At 37.0% G+C, this 19,992-nt stretch overlaps 1 protein-coding gene across 2 annotated transcripts in view; it reads left to right on the top strand.

Annotated features, from left to right (window-relative positions):
* Nucleotides 1-19,992, top strand: part of LOC129732569 (diacylglycerol kinase eta) — a 260,168-nt gene that overhangs the window by 54,053 nt on the left and 186,123 nt on the right. The window contains exon 1 of one of the 2 annotated variants that reach the window (XM_055693542.1): nt 13,222-14,554. The exons of the other annotated variant lie outside the window; for it this stretch is intronic. The gene's annotated coding sequence lies outside the window, so the exon portion shown is untranslated. Of the gene's footprint in view, nt 1-13,221; nt 14,555-19,992 lie in introns of those variants that run through there. 2 annotated transcript variants of the gene reach the window in all.

The following is a 19,992-nucleotide window of genomic DNA, read 5'->3' on the forward strand; positions in this document are numbered from 1 at the left end:
TACATATAAAAATGCAGCAATTTTGTATATAGAGGTTTTAGGGGCCAAGAAAGGTGACTAAGGTAATTCGAGACCCCTCCCTCTTCTGGAAGGGAGGGATCCCATACAAATGAAACACAAATTCATGCACATCTCGAAAACAAACCAAGCAAATGAAACCAAACTTGGCAGGTGGATGTTTTTAGGGGTAACAAATATATCCATAATGGTTTGACACCCCTCCCTTTTCTGGAAGGGAGGGGTCCCATACAAATGAAACACAAATTCATGCACATCTCGAAAACAAACCTAGTAAATGGAACCAAATTGGGCAGGTGGATGTTTTTAGGGGTATCAAATATATCCATATCAAATTGACGCCCCTCTCCCTTTTAAAAAAGTCCCATACAAAAGAAACACAAATTTCGCACAGCTCGAGAACCAATCCACCAAATAGAACCAAATTTGGCATGTGAATGTTTTTAGAGGTAACAAATATGTTCAAAAACTTTCGACACCCTTCCTTTTTCTGAAAGGAGGGGTTCCACACAAATTTCTGCACATCTCGAGAAATAATCAAGCAAATAGAACCAAATTTGATATGTTGAGGTTTCTGAGAGCAAGAAAAAATTTTGACTCCAGGCGCCATTGTTAAATTTAAGATGGAAACTTCTGGTTTCTATCTGTAAAATGTCATCAAATATCATTTTCAAATCCAAGATGGTGACTTCCTGTTTCTGAAAAACAGCGGGATATGACAAAATACCACCCAATATGGGTATTTCCGAAATCGTAATGATACACTGAAACCACAAATCGACCTCCGACAACATTTTGAGTAGTATCGTGCCGTGTAAAATAAACTATTTGAAAAAAAAAAAAAAACATTTTGAGTTGTAAAATGGCAACTTCCGGTGACTGGAAAACTGCCGAAAATGACCCAAAAATTACCAAATACGGGTGTTTCTTTAACCAGAATGACGCTCAGAGACCAGAAATTGTCTTCAAATACAATTTTGATATCCAAGATGGCGACTTCCGCTCTCTGAAAAACAGCCAAAAATGGCCGATTTCCATCCAATATGAGATGCTTCGATACCAGAATGATATACAGGAGCTAGAATCGACCACAGACACCATTTTGAATTCTAAGATGGTAACTTCCGGTTTCTGGAAAACAGCCGAATATCACTAAATAATACCTATTATGGGTGTTTCTTGAACCAGTATGACGCTCAGGGGCCAGAAATTGTCTCCAAATGCCATTTTAAAATCCAGGATAGTGACTTCCGGTTTCTGAAAAATAGCCTAAAGTTAGCAATTACCACCCAATATGAGCGTTTCTTTAACCAGAATGATGCATAAAGCTAAAAATTGACCTCAGGCACCATTTTAAATTGTAAGTTAGCAACTTCTGTAAAACAGCCGAATACTACTACACATGAATATTTCCGTAATCGAAATGATGTATAGAAGCCAAGCATTGACCCTGGACACCATCTTGAATTCAAAGATGACCACTTTCAGTTTTTGAAAAACAACGAAAATAACTGAATACCACCCAATATGAGTATTTCCGGAGAGGTGATGTACTAAAGGCAGAAAACGAGGATGTTGTCATTCCGATAAAATCAATCATTTCAAACGATATAAACAAATCGCAAGAAATCAATGAATTTGGAATGTTGAAAATTATTAAATTAAACACAAAAATAGGCGGGACGAAGTTTGCCGGGTCAGCTAGTAGAAGAATGAAATATTAGTTGTTGTTATTTAGAATAATTTATATTAACCTCTAGCTTGAAATTTTTGAATCTGTGAATAATTGTAAATCTTTATTGTTTTGAATACAAAACTCAATGTCAAATTTCCAAAACCGACACTCCTAAACCATATTTCATGAAAACTAAAACGTCGAAAGCGAAAAATCAAAGAAAAATTATTTGTTTGGTTCTAAATCAATTGTTTTTCGAACAGTTAATGATTTTAACAAACGAGATAAAAAAAATCATCCATCATATCATATAAATCTATTTTTAATGTTACGCAACAAGCACATACCACCAGCAAAGATTATAATCATTTCCTACTGAATTGGATTATTCTGTCACAAGTATTTTGCTGTAATGCATCTTTCATTCTAGGCAGACTCATGAAAACTAAAAATACAAGTGGCAACGGGCTGACGCAAACATTCATCAGAAATCATAATGCCACTTAAATGATGAAACACAACATACGTAATTCAGCTGGTTTTGTCGAGCAATTTCTCTGTAGGCTAAGAAGGATAATAACCCTCTTGAGTAGAACGATGCTCTATAGCTAACAGCACTCCACCCTGTCTACGCTTATTCTATCGTTAGAAAAACGTACGCCATAATACGATATTAGAAACATTTTCGCAACACATGCACTTGCTTCGGCAGGCGAAAACCAAACGAGTGGAGACAACGACTGGAATGGGGTGGTGTTGGGTGGCGAGGAAAAGTTGAAAAACCTGTGTGCAAAAGTCTCGTGACCGCCGAAAACGTAATCATGTGTTGCGCATAAAGAACCTGCCGTTTCCAGCCGCCGCAACTATTCGAAGCGCTCTTTTGGAGCAGTTCCAAATCTTCTCACGTTTCGTGCGAGAGTAGGTGAGAGATCAAGAGAGTCGGAGCTTGGTTTGGATCAACTGAGAGCTTGAGAGAATGGGGGGGCATCTTCCGAAACTCGCCCTTCCCGGTCTCGCTAGATCGGGAGGAGGCACGTTGATTTTTCACAGTTCTCGCCACTGTTTGTCTTCGCAGATCCTTCGCACGGGGTACAGAGCGTGAAATTCTAGTTGGGTTTCTGGTTCTTGTTTTCACTTTCAGTTCTTGTTTTATTGAAATAACAAATGCGCAGACTGGTGCTATTTCGCCCGTGGAGCGAAATGTGTTAAAGCCCGTTACATAAGGGGACGGAAAATTGGCGGTTGTGAACTGAAGCCACTGCTGGTGCTGGCTGGTTGCTTGTGTAGGAGAAGGGGAATGATTGTGCTGGTGGAAAATGTTCTTCTCATAAAGCGTATCACAGCACGCCTCATGATTCAAATAGAGTTGTCAGTTGTCAGTCGTTAAATCAGGGTGCGAAGTTGTGCGAAGCGAAACGGGGTACGGCCGATGAACGGGTACAAGGTGGGCCTAGTAATATGTATAATTTCTCTACTGTGTGCTGTTCAGAAAGGGCGGGTAGAAATGATTATCTTTTACCTCGCTTGTGCGTTGTGAGGTACGGAAATTATATTACTTTGTCAAGTATGGTGTGATGCTCCGCAGATTTTCCCCCTGAGTAATCATTAGTGCGAATAATAGGTTTGCGAAATTAGTGAAGACGTTTTTAAATCAAAACTTTTAAGAAACAACAATAAATTAGGATTCGGCCCAAGAGGTTTCTAACAGTATTTCAAATGAACTCGTAACAAATTGATGTAAATCAATGCGTTGATTTATTTGATACTTCGTACTGCCATTATTCGTTTGACGCAAGTAAAGATTGACTATGAAAAAAAGATGTTGCCGCCACTTTTTATTTACGGCTGAAACAATTGCAAAGCGTTATACATTACCTAGACAAATTATCGTTGAGCACAGGCTTTTTTCCTCTAGGTGCGGTGAAAATTGCGCATTCAAAAAGAGACTCGCTTGCGAAAAGAAACTCAGAAGCAGAGAACGGATACCATAATAGTTAATGAATATATTATTACTAGATTTAATTCCAGAAAACCGTACAATTCGCACCGGTGTAATTATTTCGTATACTGAAAGGGAAAAAATCACTCACCCGGAGAATCACTTCCGATTTTTCATCGCATGGAATCGTTTTGTTAGTTTTCATTTATCAACAATGGTACCTACGGCTGCTTGGTTACAGAAATGGAAAAGAATCGTTAATGATAATTTCAGGCGAATCAATAAATAAATTTTTAGTGAAAATTTTTCATCACATATCCTTTGGAAATTATCGGAAGCGATAGAGAATCAGTTTGAACTACTGATTTATTATCTTTCGAACGATTTTTTCCAACCTTGGTGTACCTAGTGGCACTGCAATATTTAACTCAATATCTAACCAACAGTTCACCTGAGGTTGCTGGCTTTCTCGGCAACCTCGAGGCTTTATTTCTGGGTGGGATACAAAGTCTAAATGAAATGCACTATCCCGTCATACTTCTTAACCCTCTAGTGCCCAGTGCCACCTTTGGACGGTCTTCAGTTGAACCTCTAAAATGCTTCAATCAATACTTAAAATATGTTTATGAAAATTCATAATGATTTTTTCGAAGTCTGTCTGAAAATTAACTTGGGCGCTAGAAGGTTAATCTCGTTTGAATTGACACATAAACCATATTTCTCTATCCTTAGCTCACTTTATTGAGTTTAGAAAAAAGAAGAACACACAAAGAAGCTTGACCAAAAAAAAAATAAATGCAATGCGTTTATTAACATCCATTACTTTCATGATCGAGTGAGTGGCAAAGCGCGACTGGAGGGAATTCAGCTGCTTTGGAGAAGCGGAGGGAGAAAGAAGAATGAATATTTAGTTTCAATTCAGTCGTGTTCCAATTTGAGCAAGCTCCGATCCAATGTTTCTATCTAGGACTTTGCGGGTTAATTAGTTTCATTAATTTTTGTTTTCCGAATGACACCGATGAGGAAGGAAATGGTTCGATTATAATTAACCTATTTTTTTTATTACTAACACCTTCAAGTAAATGAAGCTCTGGTACACGTTCGGAGTTTTGATCGTAGGATGAGCGCATCGAAAATAGTTCAATTCATAAACAATAATGAAAATAGATAGCTTCAAAAGCTAATTTAATTTCGTTGAATTGCATACCGTATATCTTACAGAGTTTTCCTGCCTGATGTCTGGTTTGAATTTAAGACGATTCTTATAGCGCAGCGCAGGTATTTTTCTTCATTCAGATAAATAAAAGTTCTTTCTCTAGTTGTTGTTGTTGATAATGACATTTTAGAATTTTTGAGAAAAAAAAACCCTGTATATAATCAGAAAAAAATCCAATTTCAACTAACAGTCAGTATTTCCGAGGAGTTCTCGAAGATCTGGGGCAACTTATTTGTTCAAAACTACCGTTAATAAACAGCACTGGCTTTGACGGTTTTAATGATGAAAACTAGTGGAAGCTTTCCTCACTTGCAAACAGCCTCACTTAAGCTGCACTCTGCACAATCGAGGAACACTCCTTTAGGACTCCGAAATATTGTCCAGTGCTGCTGTCCACAATCGACCAGTCCACATTTTGTGCATTGAGTGGTCGCTCTAGGACAAATAGTTTCTCGTTGGAAAAAATGAACTCGTGGCCAACGTACCGTGAAAGTATCATTCTCGCTTTATCAAACTTTTTTTCTAAGAGGACCTGGAAACAATGTGAGTTTTATTCTATTTGTGGGCTTTACATACAATGTCAGTTGCTGAAATTTTTTTGACAGATCCAATAGATATATTGGACGTCTCCTTGTACCTTCTTAAAGTTTTATAAACAAGTTGGATTACTTGCTAGAGAGCCAACCGGTAAAACAGGAGATAGCCATTTGGGGCTAAATCAGGCAAATATAGCCCCAAATATCAGGGTAGTATCGCAAGCAAAATGAGTGGGAGCATTGTCTTGGTGAACGAGCACTTTTTTCTTCGCTATATGTGACCGTTTTATTTTAGTTTCAATAGATTATCATGGTCTTAACGGGTTCACACAATTTTACTTTGCATTCATTTCCGTTTGACTGCCTCATTCGGCATTTCTGAGCGTGATGCATCAGTAGTAGAGGTACGGTTACGACGAAATTGAGCGCAAACCGATAGTTTTCTGTTGAATTAGCTGGAGAAATTATTCCGTAGAAATTATCAAGCCAGTTTTTTTTTCTCGTCAGAACGCAATGTTTAGACAAAATACGGAATTCGCTTTTTTATGGTAACTAAAATAACAGAAGTAATGACACTTTTAAGGCAATAACTTGAAAAAGAGTTAATAACATGTCATAAAATTTTCACAGCAGCCCTGTGACAGGCCAAAGACTTCTTAGTCCAGGTATTTTGAACGAGGTAAAGTGAATAATAAAACAAAGATACTTAATAATAATTCAAAAATAATCTCAGCCCAAACCACCATGTACTGTTAATTTTGCATTGCAAAGATTAATACATGGGTTTATCAATTCAATGTTACCTTCTATAAAATTGTTGAAGAGGTTGTTTATGAACACGAGTTTAACGTAAAATAACGACAGCCAGATCGGAATACATGATCAGTTTCATGATTACAGAGAACAAACAGTCTCTCCTAATTTCTTATGTTACAAGAAGGCAGAGCTTCCCTGGAGGAAAGCTGGAATTCTCAACCGGCTAAGACACCTCTGCTGCAGAGTCCTACAAACTATACATTGATTAGTGATTTTCAATGAAAAGAAATCAGCTCCTTAACACGTTAACATCATTTGATTGTGCAGTAACGGGGGAAAATTAAAAATTTGGAATTTTTTTCTTATGGTTTCAAAAAACTAAATAGGATGTACTTCTTAACCTGGGGTACGCATACCCCTGGGGGTACTTTAAAGCCTTCAGGGTGTACGCGAAAGAAAAATCAGTAATGGCGAATAATGCAATTTTTTATAATACTTAATTTGTTGTTCAATCTTGCTCCTAGAACCTGCTTGTAGCAATCAAACAAACGACGATAGTTGAATTTTAAACCTAAACTAGACTACCACAACTCTCTCCCACTCTACGAGAACATTCCAAGCCAGGGGGTAAAGTCAATATGAAAAATATCGCCAAGGGGTACACGGACAAAAACAGGTTGAGAATCGCTGCACTAGAAGATATATTCATTATTAACCGTTATGTGCTCGACCGGATACCCGGGTACTTCTTTAGGTTTCATAAGACGAAAATTCATAGTTCACTGCAATCAAATGTGATAAAACTCAGTGATATCTCAAAGCTCATTAAAAGGCAGCTTTAAATAACATTAGTTTTAAATTGGTCCAAAAAACATAAAAATACTTCCACAGGCCATTTTTATGGTTTTGGGTGTTATAATGATATGTCCTCAAAATGGTCCTACCAGAACAGATTTCCCTGGGGCTTCTACTAACCAAAGAAACAATAAAATAATACATCACATACCATTCAATATGGGTATTTTCAGAAGCGGCATGATATCTAGAGACCGTAAAACGACCCCCGACGCCATTTTGGATTCCAAAATGACGACTTCCGGTATCTGGAATTGAAAATTTACCGAATATCGAATATGGATAATTCCGGAGTCGGGATAATGCCCAGAGACTGGAAATCAACTACAGAAGTCATTTTGAAATTTGAGAGGAGGACTTCCGGTTTCCGGAATATAGCTAAAATTGACCTAGAAACAACCTCATATGAGGAGTTGCAGAATCGAGACGAAGTTTGGAGACCTGAGAACGACCTCAGAGGCCATTTTTAATTCCAAAATGGTGACTTCCGGTTTCTAGACATTAACCAAAAATGACTAAATACCACCCAGTATTTCCAGTATTTCCAGAATCGGGATGATGCCCAGAGACCGGAAATCAATTGCAGACGCCATCTATAAATTCGAGATGATGACTTCCGGTTCTTGTGAAACAACCAAAATTGACCAAATATCACCTTATATGAGTACTTTCGGAATCAAAGCGATGTTCAGAGACCAGAAAACGACTCAGCGGCTATTTTGAGTATCAAACTTTCGGTTTCAGGAGAAAATTGAAAAAAATTGCCGAATACTACCCAAGATGGGTATTTTCGGAATCGGGATGCTACCCAAAGACCTCAAAACGACACCAGACGAACAGGAAGTCACCACCTTGAATTCCAAAACGGCGTGTAAAATTGGTTCCCTGGATCTAAGAATCTTTCCGATTCTAGAAAGACCTATCTTGGGTGGTGTTCGGTCATATTTTATTTTTTCCAGAAACCTGAGGTCACCATTTTGATAATCAAGATGACCGCTGGGCTGTTTTCAGGTCTCTGGACCTTGCGATTTCAAAAGTATTCATATAAGGTGGTATTTGGTCAATTTTAGCCGTTTTCCAGAAACCAGAAGTCACCATCTCGAAGTTCAAAACGGCATCTACAGTTGATTTCCGGTCTTTGGGCAAGATCCCGATTCCGGAGATACCCATATTGGCTGGTATTTGGTCATTTTTGGTTCATTTCTAGAAACCGGAAGTTTCCATTTTTGGATCCAGAATGGCCTTTGGGTTGTTTTCGGGTCTCTGGACATCGTTTTGATTCCGAAACTACTCATGTAATGTGATATTTGATCAATTTCAGCTGTTTTCCAAAAACCGGAAGTCGCCATCTTGAATTTCAAAAGGGCGTCTGATTTCGGGTCTCTTGACCTAATCCCGATTCCGGGAATACCCATATTCGATGGTATTCGGGCAGTTTTGATTCATTTCCAAAAAATCGGAAGTCGCCAATTTGATATTCGAAATGGCCTATAAGGTCGCATACAGGTCTTTGGATATCATCCGGATTTTGGAAGTATGTATTATGAGGTATCAATTGTAATTTAACCAATATTATTATTAAATGTTCATAAAAACCCTCAGTCTCGGAACATGTGTCAAAAAAAAAATTGATTCCCGGGAATGAGAAAAATTGATCGGGGCACTGATTTTAAAGTAGATTCAGTACTAAAACTATCCAAATCGGATGAAAATTGACAAAGTAATAAGAGTTTCAATTTGTGGGTACCAGAGTACCCCGTCGGGCATGTAAAAGTGTTTTTTTCTCGTGTTTTTTTTTCTTGAGAAAGGCTCAGAATCAGCGGTTCGAAGAAGCTTTGTCAGGTAGCCGGAATACAAGCGTTGTACGGTATTCACGTCTTAATTCTACCAACCAACTGTTTGCAGTTCCTTGCTCCCCAGTTGTTTTTTACACCAAAAAACTCAAAATCCCGAAGTCGATTGTGGATTTGTGGTACAAAAGGGTTTCGAGTGCTGCAGAAACGTTTGTGATTTTCAATGTAATATGAAGATTTTTTATCCGGTCAAAGCACACATCGTTCATCGGTATGGTATTTTTGAAGAAATGGAATCAAAATTCGGTTCGAATATTCGTTCTGGTATACATTTTGATTGATAGATAAGCACCTAGGCTCGAGCCATGATTTAGACAAAAAGGAAAGAGTCCTTTTCTGTCTATAACTCTGACCGGTCTTCCACTACATTCCTGGCGGATTATTATTGAAGTTTGCAAGAAAATATACACAGTCGCAACCGAAAGATTTTCGCTTTCAAAATGGTTTACAGTGAACTTTTTGCTAACATTGTTGTGCAGTTAATAGCGAACTTTACAATCCGCTTGCGGAATGCTCCTTGTTTCGACGCCATTTTGAACAGAATTAGGCATGCATAAAGAAAACAAAAAATGTAGGCATAAGAAGGAGAGAAAGTTTTCTCATACATACTCCCATTTCTCTCTGAGCGTGTTTGTTGTGGACTAAAAGAGCTTCGTAAAAATATCAAATTTTCAGTTGTTACCCGTTACTTAAAAATTGTGCTAAATAGAATTCGATTCATGATCGTTACCCAGCAAACCATAAGTCGTATAAGGATGTTAACTCATAGTCGCTCAAATGTGCATGTCAAGTTTGAAATTACCTAAGATGCAACATTCAATTTGTTTATATCGTATAAAATTTAGATCCTATAAAACGCAATATTAGGTTATATACAAAGCCATTCAACGTGTCATATAAAATTGCCGATATAAATACTTTCAGTGCCAAAACGATTTGTTTTGTTGTTTGTTATAATGTCTTCGGCAAAGTTGTAGATAGCGTTTTTTCCATATCAAAAAAAAAAATAATAATAATAATAATACGCGGTAAAAAAAAAATAAACAAAAATTTGTTTTGTATTTCGGAGTAGATTTATTTTTGGAAGACAAAATTATTGACTTTAACTATGCCGAAGCCAAAACCTATTCGTCCTGGTTTTAAAACTTTTTTTTATTTCATTTGAAAAATGTTATCAGAAAACTATTAATGTTTGACTAACGTTTTGTATTTTTTATAAAAAAATAATTTTTTTAAAAATCAGCTTTTTTTCCTTGTTGGAATATTTTTTTCCCGGAGTTTTTTTGTTTTGGATAAACAAAATTATTATCTACAACTTTGACGAAGACGTCACACCATTCTGTATTTGTATTGTATCATTTTCAAACAAATTATGTTCGAATGCGATTCAAAAAAACATTTTGGCACAAAATGACAAAATTAAATAGCTGTTTTCAAATTACAAGACCGAAGAAAAAACCCCGATACAAAATGACATGTTTATCGCAGAGGATCTGCGTCTGACGTCGTACACAACTTACGTATCGTTGGAGGGGGTGGGTTTGCTGTATTTATTGTTACATATGGGAAACGGGAAAAAGTTAAGTCAGTGATATTTTTCAAAAATCAAAAATTTTGGTTGTTTAGCGTAACTGGGCTGTAAAGGCTGTCATTAGTGACGGCTTGGAAGAACCAATAGACATAAGAAGATAAAAATCAACAGCCCGTTTCTCCGTGGCTGCCGGGCTGTGTACCAACCGTGAGGAGAGCAGGGAGAGCGGGCAATACAATGAGAGCCAAAAAACCAAAGCCCAGGTTCTACATTCCTTCTGAAATTTGACTTTCTGTTTATTCGACACTGAATGGATCCAATACCCAATATCCAATTTCATTTCACTGAGACGTTCAACAAGAAATTTACAGACTTCGCGCCAAGCGTTGGTGTATAGAACAATTGCGGGGCTAGCGCTACGACCCTATTGACTCTAACGTTCTCTCTCAGCCGAGATTCTAACATGCGACGACTTGTTAGGCCAGCGTCGTACTTCGAGACCCACTGGAAGGTTGACAATGAGATCCGAGTTAGTTTAAAATATGCTGTCACGGAAAGACAGTCTTTTTCAGAAGGCTGCTTCTGAACACAATTTACATACTTTTGAAATTCCTTGGTTAATTTTCTTTATTCAGAAGGCCCATAATCATAACAGATTCTGATATATCAGCAAAATATAAACAAAAAAATGGGCAAATCAGCAAAATGATCTAGTTTGAGCTTTGCCTATTATTCCTCTGGGTGACAAGTATTTTCTTGGAAAAAACTTTCAAGAACACAATGAATTGTTAAATTTAGAATCAAAACATACCTACTTAGGGTAATCGCTCCATTATTCATCTCAACAGCTTGGTGCACCTATATTCATCTTATTTCTCTCATTTGTCCAATTTACCGTCAAATTTCTGCAAATTTTTGAAAGTGAATCTATTTCCTTCTCGATTTTCTCATGTGGCTGAAAATTTTACGTTGAAAATATGGTAAAATTTGATGATAATTTGATCAAAGAGGCGTGATGAGATGAACATAGGTACTGAGATGAATATAGGAGCGGTTACCCTATTTGCTGAAAAAAAAAATTGATTTTTCAGGTGGAAAATAAACATGCGTGGAAACAGTGCCGCCTCAAATTGATATTCAATTTGAATTCTTTGGCTGATTTTCTTCGAAATGAAATCTCTAGAAATGTTCTAAAAGTTAACTTTCAATAAAAAAAAATTGTCTTCTCATTCTGAACTTTTCACCAAAAGTTTTATTGTAAATTAATGGCTTGACACATTATGGTACCATAGTAATTTTTTGAAAGAGAATTATTGTAACTTACATTATAGTGGAAAGTTGAAAAATCAGGGTATTCTTATTTAAATAAATAAATATTGGGTAATCGCTCCTATATTCATCTTAGTACCTATACTTATCTCATCACACCATTTGGTCAATTTATCGTCAAGTTTTACCATATTTTCGACGTAAAATTTTCAATCACTTGACAAAATCGAGAAGCAAACAGAATTACTTTTGAAATTTGTAGAAATTTGACGGTAAATTGGACAAATGTGATGAATCAGATGAATATGAGTGCACCTAGCTGTTGGGATGAATAATGGAGCGATTACCCTAATTAATACAAGTGTGAAAAAAAAAATTCTTATGAGAATGCGTTTCCTGATATTTTTTCGAATATTCGCTGACTTTTCCATGCATGATGGTTTCCACTGCAATCGATTTACCATTTTCGTAAAAACCTTCGAAGCGTACAAACGATAAATGTCACGGTTGACCGCATTCTTGTCCAACCGCAAATTATGTATAGAAGTCGAGAGGGGGCTGTCCATTCTGAGTGACATTTTGCTACATCATTGACCCCATAAAAGCGAGCTTTGGAACAGAAGGCTCGCCTATTTCTTCGTAATTATCATTATCATAAATAACAAATGAATTCATTCAGTTCCGTTGGTTTAGTATATTTGAATGTCGCACGAAAAAAATCACGTTCCATTTCGCCGTGCGACATATTTTCCGTCTGGCTCATAAACGCCCTCATGATCGTGGTCTGGGTATTAACGACAGTAATTTAGCAAAGCCCATATTATGACGATAGCTTCGGTAATAATGGTTTTGGGATATACGCTAACAACAGTGCGACTTCGGTGGTAACACAGCTAGATGAAGACGTTACTGGTGAATATACGCTCTCCGGGGAAGGACGCACTGGGACAAACAGCATGTCATCGCATATTAATGCAATTTGCCTGTACATCCCATAGCAAACAGCAATGTATGACAACACAGTAGTGATAAGACTTTGAATTTACGACAAACCCGTAGCGTAGATTCTGCAATAAATTGACCCAAATTACCGCCGGGCTTTCCACAGTCCCTGTCGCACCAATGCAGCATTTATTATCTTCCTCGATGGTCTCTCTCCTTCTCTATCTCTCGTTTCGCGTCATCACTCTCCTGGTTCGGAGTTGGTCCTCGTGCAAAGTGAGCATCGCCGTCAGCTGGAGGCAGTTTCCCGCGTGTTTTCCATCGTGGCTTGATTATGCGGCGAGGAGGATACTCCACCGAAGAGCGCGAAGCAACAGCTTCACTTCTCTTACGCTAATGTTTCGTAAGCGTTTGCACGTGCTTGACTGCGCCTTGTGGGAGCGAGGGTGGGAGGAAGGTAAGCAGCGACGGATTTCCCAGCGTACAACTTCGCTCTTTGTTTCTCCAAAATTTTCCGGTTCGTTTCGATTCAACTGAGTGAGCGAGAGTACCAGCATGATCCTGGCTGATGGGTGTGAGAATTCGCTCGGTGGAAGATCAAAACCCATCCGCACACCTTGGCAGGGAGTCAGTATAGCATAGGTACTGAAGCGTCACACGCTGCCAAATTGCTCCGGAACTGTAGTAGTAGCAGTTGCAGCAAGAGTAGCACATAAAATGCTGCACATTTGTGCCCCAAGCATCTAACGACACACCGCTGACTGACAACTATTGGATAACTTTTCGTTCTGCGAATGCTTATAGGTTAGAAAAAATTGAACTACTTCAATACATTCAGCTGACATTAGCGAGATGATTCAGTCAGTCCGATCGATTTCGGGCTGAGCGTGAGAGTAAAGGTTCTAACCATAACAAAAGTGAAAGTGACCTCTATCTGCTGTTGTTCTTTCTTTGGTGATATGTACAGTGAAAGAGAACAATTTTGTGAAGTTCTTTGTGTCTGTTGAGTTGCTATCCTGGGTGTGAAAATATGTACTTTCTAAACCTAAGCTACGTACAGTACGTACGTTCAACAAAGAAAACCAATCAAATTATATAGCGAAAAAACCTATCAAGAAGCAATAAGTGTTAATCGTCCTTGTGTCAAGTTTTCTTATCATTTAGTGTAGCACCTTCTCTGCCTTTTATATATTCTACACGACACTCTCCCGTTTCTGGATTGTGCAGTGATCTAAAGTATCTCTAGCCTGTCAACCACGTGGTTTGTAGTTTCACCTTTGGCGCACCCATCGAAGAGCTACAAGTGAAGCGGAAAATCAAACCTAAACACACGAATCTGCACCCATTAGCTGTTAATGGTAGTTTTAGTGCTGTTCTATTAGTGATACATCAATCGGCGGAGGCGACGTGCGGCAGCAAGCAAAAGCCCTCAACAAAAACAAATAAGCGCGAAAGCGGATGATAAAGAACAAAGAACGGTCCCAGTGCGGTCCGTTTCGTTGCCGAGTGTCAAACCGTGTGTGTGTGCGCGCGAACCGATTAAAACCAAATAAACAATAACACACGGTGTGGAGAACTACGATCGTCAGACTACACAACCAGGACAGGAAGATAAAAGTGAAACGTTTCTGGTCGGAGACAGGCCTCACGAGGGCGCCACTTCATTGCGGTTAGTGGAGTGTGTTCGAGTGTGTGTGGGTGAGTGGAAAACAGCAGAAGTGGATTCTAAGATGCTGCATGATGAGATGAGAAGTATACAGAAGACACTGGTCTAAGCCTGGGGTTTAACTTAAGCTATTCTCGGTAGACCTCTGGTGAATGGTGCTGCTGTTTAACGAACGGTGGGACTGAAACAAAACGACCGCCGCTATTGCTCTTTGTGACGATCCAAATATTGGTCGGGTGATGAAAAAATACCAGGCGCATCCATCGCACTAAAAGAAGGAAGATAACGTTGGAGCCAAGTAAGTGCTTGGGGAATGGAAAAGTGGGTGTGTGTGTGCGGGTGTGCGTGTGGCTTTCCTTTACTTTTTCCTGTCGAATGGTCAGCCGGCTTCTGAATCTCATGGATTAGGCTCGCAGGCAGCTGGCGTAATGTTCTTGAGGGAAGAAACTTTTCGAAACTGGTCCTGAAATAATAATGCGAATAGATGCCTCGGTACTGCTGGCTTTGTCAAAACAAAAGTGATCAACGGAGGTTGCGAAGTTTTTACGTTTCTCTTGCGGTGACGAGAACAGCTAGAATATGGGGTTAATGAGTTTAATTTCCAGCACAATACACGAGGCAATACGGTTTTTGCTTATCTCAAAGCAGCGAATAAGCGCTACAAGTGGGCGTATAATTATTTTTAAGTCAGCCGTCGCTTGCGCTTCATTTGTGCCTTTGGAACAGGGTAATGAACCTTTTTATCCTTGAGGTCGGATATTGGGCTGCTTTTAAATAAAGCTCTACCGACATTGGTTTTTGTAAATTTTTTTTTGAGCCTAAAATTACCGTATCGATTTGAAATATATTGGTTGAAATCCGTTGCCTTCTTTGTTCGATACTCCACATCATGCATTTAGCAGACGAAATCAGCCGAACAGTAAAAGTTGTCAGTTTGGTTGTAAATAAATAAATAAAAGTTCATCCGGCACAATCATTTAAAGATATTGCAAGAAAAAATAAAATTAACATTTCAGTTTTTCCAACCAAAAACTGAAAACTGTTCGTCGTTTAATGAACATAATATTGACACGTTCTACAGACTAGGCTATCAGCAAAATGACACAGTTACTCGATGTTTTGAAGTAACTTTTTAGCAAATGTCTGTTTAGTATACTCTTCACATTCTGAATAACCATTATATGATTTAAATGGCACATGCATTCGAAACAGTAACAGTTCGGCAGCAAAATTATGTTTTTATAAAAAACTAGGAGACCTTTTATGTGTTAATTTTTAAACGATTTTCAAAAATATTATACACTAGAATTTTTAACCACCATGCGCCCTCTCCAATGGAAACGCGTTATGACTGACTTTTAAAGTCAAATAAAAAAAAAAAACTATTATTGAGTAGATTCTAGTAGCAAAAATTAATCAAATAAAAAAATTCTTTAGTTTTGATACTTCGAAGGTTGAAAGCAAAGCCTTTGCTTATAATTGTCTAATTGTGCTATTACAGCGATAGGAAGAATCCTCAAGTTCTTTTCATAATCGAAAGCTTCTCGAATCATTCAACACCTGGAACTACAATAAGGTATCTTTTGTTCTATAAATTGACTGAATACTAAACTGGTAGCTTACCTAAACGGATTTTTTTAAACCTTAGCGTTTTATATCAATTTTTCAAACATATTGATTTTCGAGTGAATGATAGAACAAAAATTGTGTAGGGTATCGGACTACATCAACAACGGTTTTCTTTGACAGGTGCATTGGAGAAAACCTGCCGAAAAAGCCGTTGCCGAGGTACTCCAATACTCTATTCCGGCAAAAAGTTTTCGATTATTTTTATTTTTGACTTTTTCTTTTACTTTGTCCAAGTAATAATAGCTATTTGGTCTTTTAACGATTTCATTTCAACAATGATTATTATCTGAGGTCTTATGACGGGCAGACTCGTAGTTGGAAAAACGAGTCGTAGTGAACACTTATAGTTGTCTATAAATGAATGAAACTACACAATTAAAAATTCTGAATATTTCACGCCACGTAAAATATTTTCTCATTAAAATTTCAATTGCTTCCGGTGAAAGCCACGATTTTATATAAAAATTTTGTGCAATATCATTAAAATTTTAGTTGCTTCTGCAATATCATTTAAATTTGCGTGGAATATTATGGAATTTTCTATCGTAAGTGATGGAGGCAATTCTTTACATGCGATTCGATATGAAGTTTTCTTACTGTAAAGCTTAGCTCGCTGTCATAAAGCCTAAAAACCGGATAAATTGAGGTTATTTAAAATCTGAAAAAAAATAAAAAATCTCGCCTAAAAATGTGATAAGTGCCCAGTTCCAGCCGCTCAAATTTGTAAACAAACTGGATAGTTGAAATCAGTTTGTGAAAGCCTAGGCCATGAGATTAAGGATCCATGAGATTGAAAAGCCAGCTGGCAGTCAAAAAACATGAGTCTGCTCAGCATACTGCTATTAATTTGGTTATATTGTTGTTCCTTATAGTCCACTTTCTGTTTGATATTGCAAATAAAATTGTTGCTGCAACTGCAATCGATAGTGTTTGATAGAAATCGTGTCCATCTATTTGAAAAATTTAACAAATTAGGGTCAATACACAGTTCTTCCAGTGCTAGAAGCAATTTTCTTCAATGGCTTGATTATTTACACTAATTGACACAAAATAAATACTTCAAAAAGGAAACTTTTGGAAAACTTGCAATGTAAATGTCGGCAAAAGAAAAAAACAATTCGACCCTGAAGCTCGAATTGCGAAAAAAAGGACAATTATGTGAACTTTGGTGCCCCTAACCATTTCAGTTATACGACAAAAGTGCCCATCCACTCCAACGCGAACGTTAACCGTGCGCCTCCTTTTACTGTTGAATGGATGGAGACGCTAAGTTGATTATTTGACAGCCTTCTAGGAAACGGGCTTAGAAGGAAATTTGGATTAGGAGCTCGATAGTAATATTCTAGAGAAAAACTCTTTTCTAAAAAGTTTTTACATATTATGAGGCGATTATTTTTATATTATCACAAATTACAAAGACCAAAATTTTCTATCAAATCAGATATAAGGCTTTCATTTCTTTGTAGATAGAATTGAAAATTGTTCCACAAAGTTACTGTTCCGTTTCTTTATGGCTACTTTGTAAAACAACCTTTTTTTTTCTATCTTTCAAAACAACCAACTTAGAGATGCTTTATACTTCAAATTTCATAATAAGGTGACAATGAAACAATTTTCGCCTATAGAAATTTTAAGTACGAAAACGACATTATTTAATTTAAAAAGGAACAATGTGTTTTTCTATTTATTTTGTTTCACGTGTTTTGGAAAACTTATTTGGAAAAGACCGATAGATCAAGTTAAAATCTACAATTAATTACATAGAAAGGTGTGAAGGTAAGTTTCGAACTTCACAAGTGTACAACTTGCGAGCTTGGATAAAATATATGCTCAAGGTATACTTATCGCTTAATTGACACCGGAAGAATATCGCTTAATTGACACCGAAAGACACCGGAAGACCTCATTTGATGAAAAAAAACAAACTCTTCTACGTATATTCCTTAACATTAAACTACTTTTAAGTTGCTTGGATTCTCCTCCATGAAGCACTTGGAGGAAGTCTATTGGTTTCATTTGACACTGAGAAAGTTTTCTACTAGACAACGTTTTTGAAACACAAAGGTTCAAAAGTAGTACTGTTCAAAAGGTTTTTTTTTTCACAAAAAAACGTAATTAATATTATTGTTTTTCAGCTCAAATTAAACTTTTTCAACCGCTCTACAGTTCGTTCTGTGACACAAACTCTCTATCTGCTTTAGTTGTCGAATCTTAAACGGAGAAATGCTTATTTGTCTCTTCTCAGTTACTCTCATGAAATTCTATAGTATTGTTCGGTAAACAGTGGTTTAAACTTCATGAAATCTAAGGTCGAAATCTTTCCGACATTACCTTCCATCTTTGCCGCGTTGCATTGTTTATTGTAAAGCACTTCAGAACATTTTGAATCCAGGTGTAACCCGGTCTAACGATTATAACAAACGGGTATATCTGAAAAAAAAAACAAACCCTGTAATATTCTTGATGTGCCAGAATGATAAAAAGTATAGAATTATATTAAATTCTGTTATCATACACTTTAATGTTTGAAAGTGAGTTTTTTGAGGCATATTTATTACAAAATTTCTAACGTTTTTAAACATATTTATAACAAATTTGTAACATTCTAACTAATTCTGATCTTTTTCCGCCAAAAACCTTACTAAACTTGCTATAATTCGTAATAAAAGTAATTTTGAAAGGAATTTAGACATTTTAACTATCAACGAGTCCAAGTTTAGAGCATAAGTTGATACAAAAAGTTCGTAACAAAATATCAAGATTTGTTATAATCCTAACATTTTTGACTGATCGGGAAAAGTTCGCATTATTCTCCAGAATATGCTGCCATATTATCTTCGAACATATCAAGATGAAAATCCAACATATAAGCTGCCCAAATTTCAGAAACGTGAAACAAAATAGATAGAAGTAAAAGACTGTTCCTTTTTTAATTAAACAATGTCGTTTTCGTACTTAAAATTCATAATGGCAAAAATTGTTTCATTGCCATCTTATTATGATTTTAAATTATAAAGTAACTCTAAAGTGGTTGTTTTGAGAGATAGAAACATCTTTTTTACAATGCAACATTGTAGAGCAATCTTTAATTTTATCTTAAACTCGTTCCCTAGAACGTTATCGAAAGGTTAACCTAGCGTCTCCATTAATTCAAAAGTTAAAGGAGGCGCACGGTTAACGTTCGCGATGACGCGTTTTTGTAATGGCTAGCGGCTCCAAAATTCACAGGAATGGTTAAAAAGCTTTAATCTTTATTTTTTTCCAGTTTGAGCTTTAGGGCCGCAGCAGTGTTGGCCAGTGGTATTGACAACTATGTATCGCCTAGATATTCGTTAAATAGATTTTAGAGGAATTGTGAATCCGCAAGCTTACAGACTCAGCATTGACAAGCTGGTCGTAGGGAGCTCGAATCTTTATAGAATTTGGCCACTCGTAACAGGAGGACCTAACCATGGGTTTATTCTCGAGCTCTCCACTTCATCTTTCATTCACGATGAATGCTCTGTAATATCTCTTGTAATAAAACTGGCCAGAGGGAGACATATTGAAACTTCTTCAGGGAACTATAATTGGCGATAATATTGGCAAAGAGAACGAGGCTCGGAGAAGTAAGTGTAAACAGGAGAAACATTCACACAAGTTCGTATAATAATATAAGCATGTCGCTTACTCTCACTATAATCACAGAAGTGCGGAATGCAGCAGACTGCCGGGTATAATCACAATTCCCGGTTCTGGTCGTAATGAGTAGTCCGTACAGATGCGTCAGTTAAAAACTACTCTTCATTTTTTGACGTAGAATCACGTCTTAGGGCAACATTCTGAGGAAGGGGTGTAAATTAAACAACAGAAAACCAATTTTAATTGCTAATAACTGAGTCAGTTTTTTTATTTATTTATTTATTTTATTATTACTTGTATTTCGTAACCAAAAACTTCTGTCTTTTAATGTTACATTGTTAACTCTTTGAAGTAGAATAGGCATCACACATAAATAACAGATAGTAAAGAAACTTCATAACAAAAACTATTCAAATAACAATAATACTTGAATAACTAAACTACTTATTTGAAATGCTCAAAACATCCTCTTCTAAATGCTTTGCA

This window comes from Wyeomyia smithii, chromosome 3 (assembly GCF_029784165.1).
Source record: "Wyeomyia smithii strain HCP4-BCI-WySm-NY-G18 chromosome 3, ASM2978416v1, whole genome shotgun sequence".
Lineage (NCBI taxonomy): Eukaryota > Metazoa > Arthropoda > Insecta > Diptera > Culicidae > Wyeomyia > Wyeomyia smithii.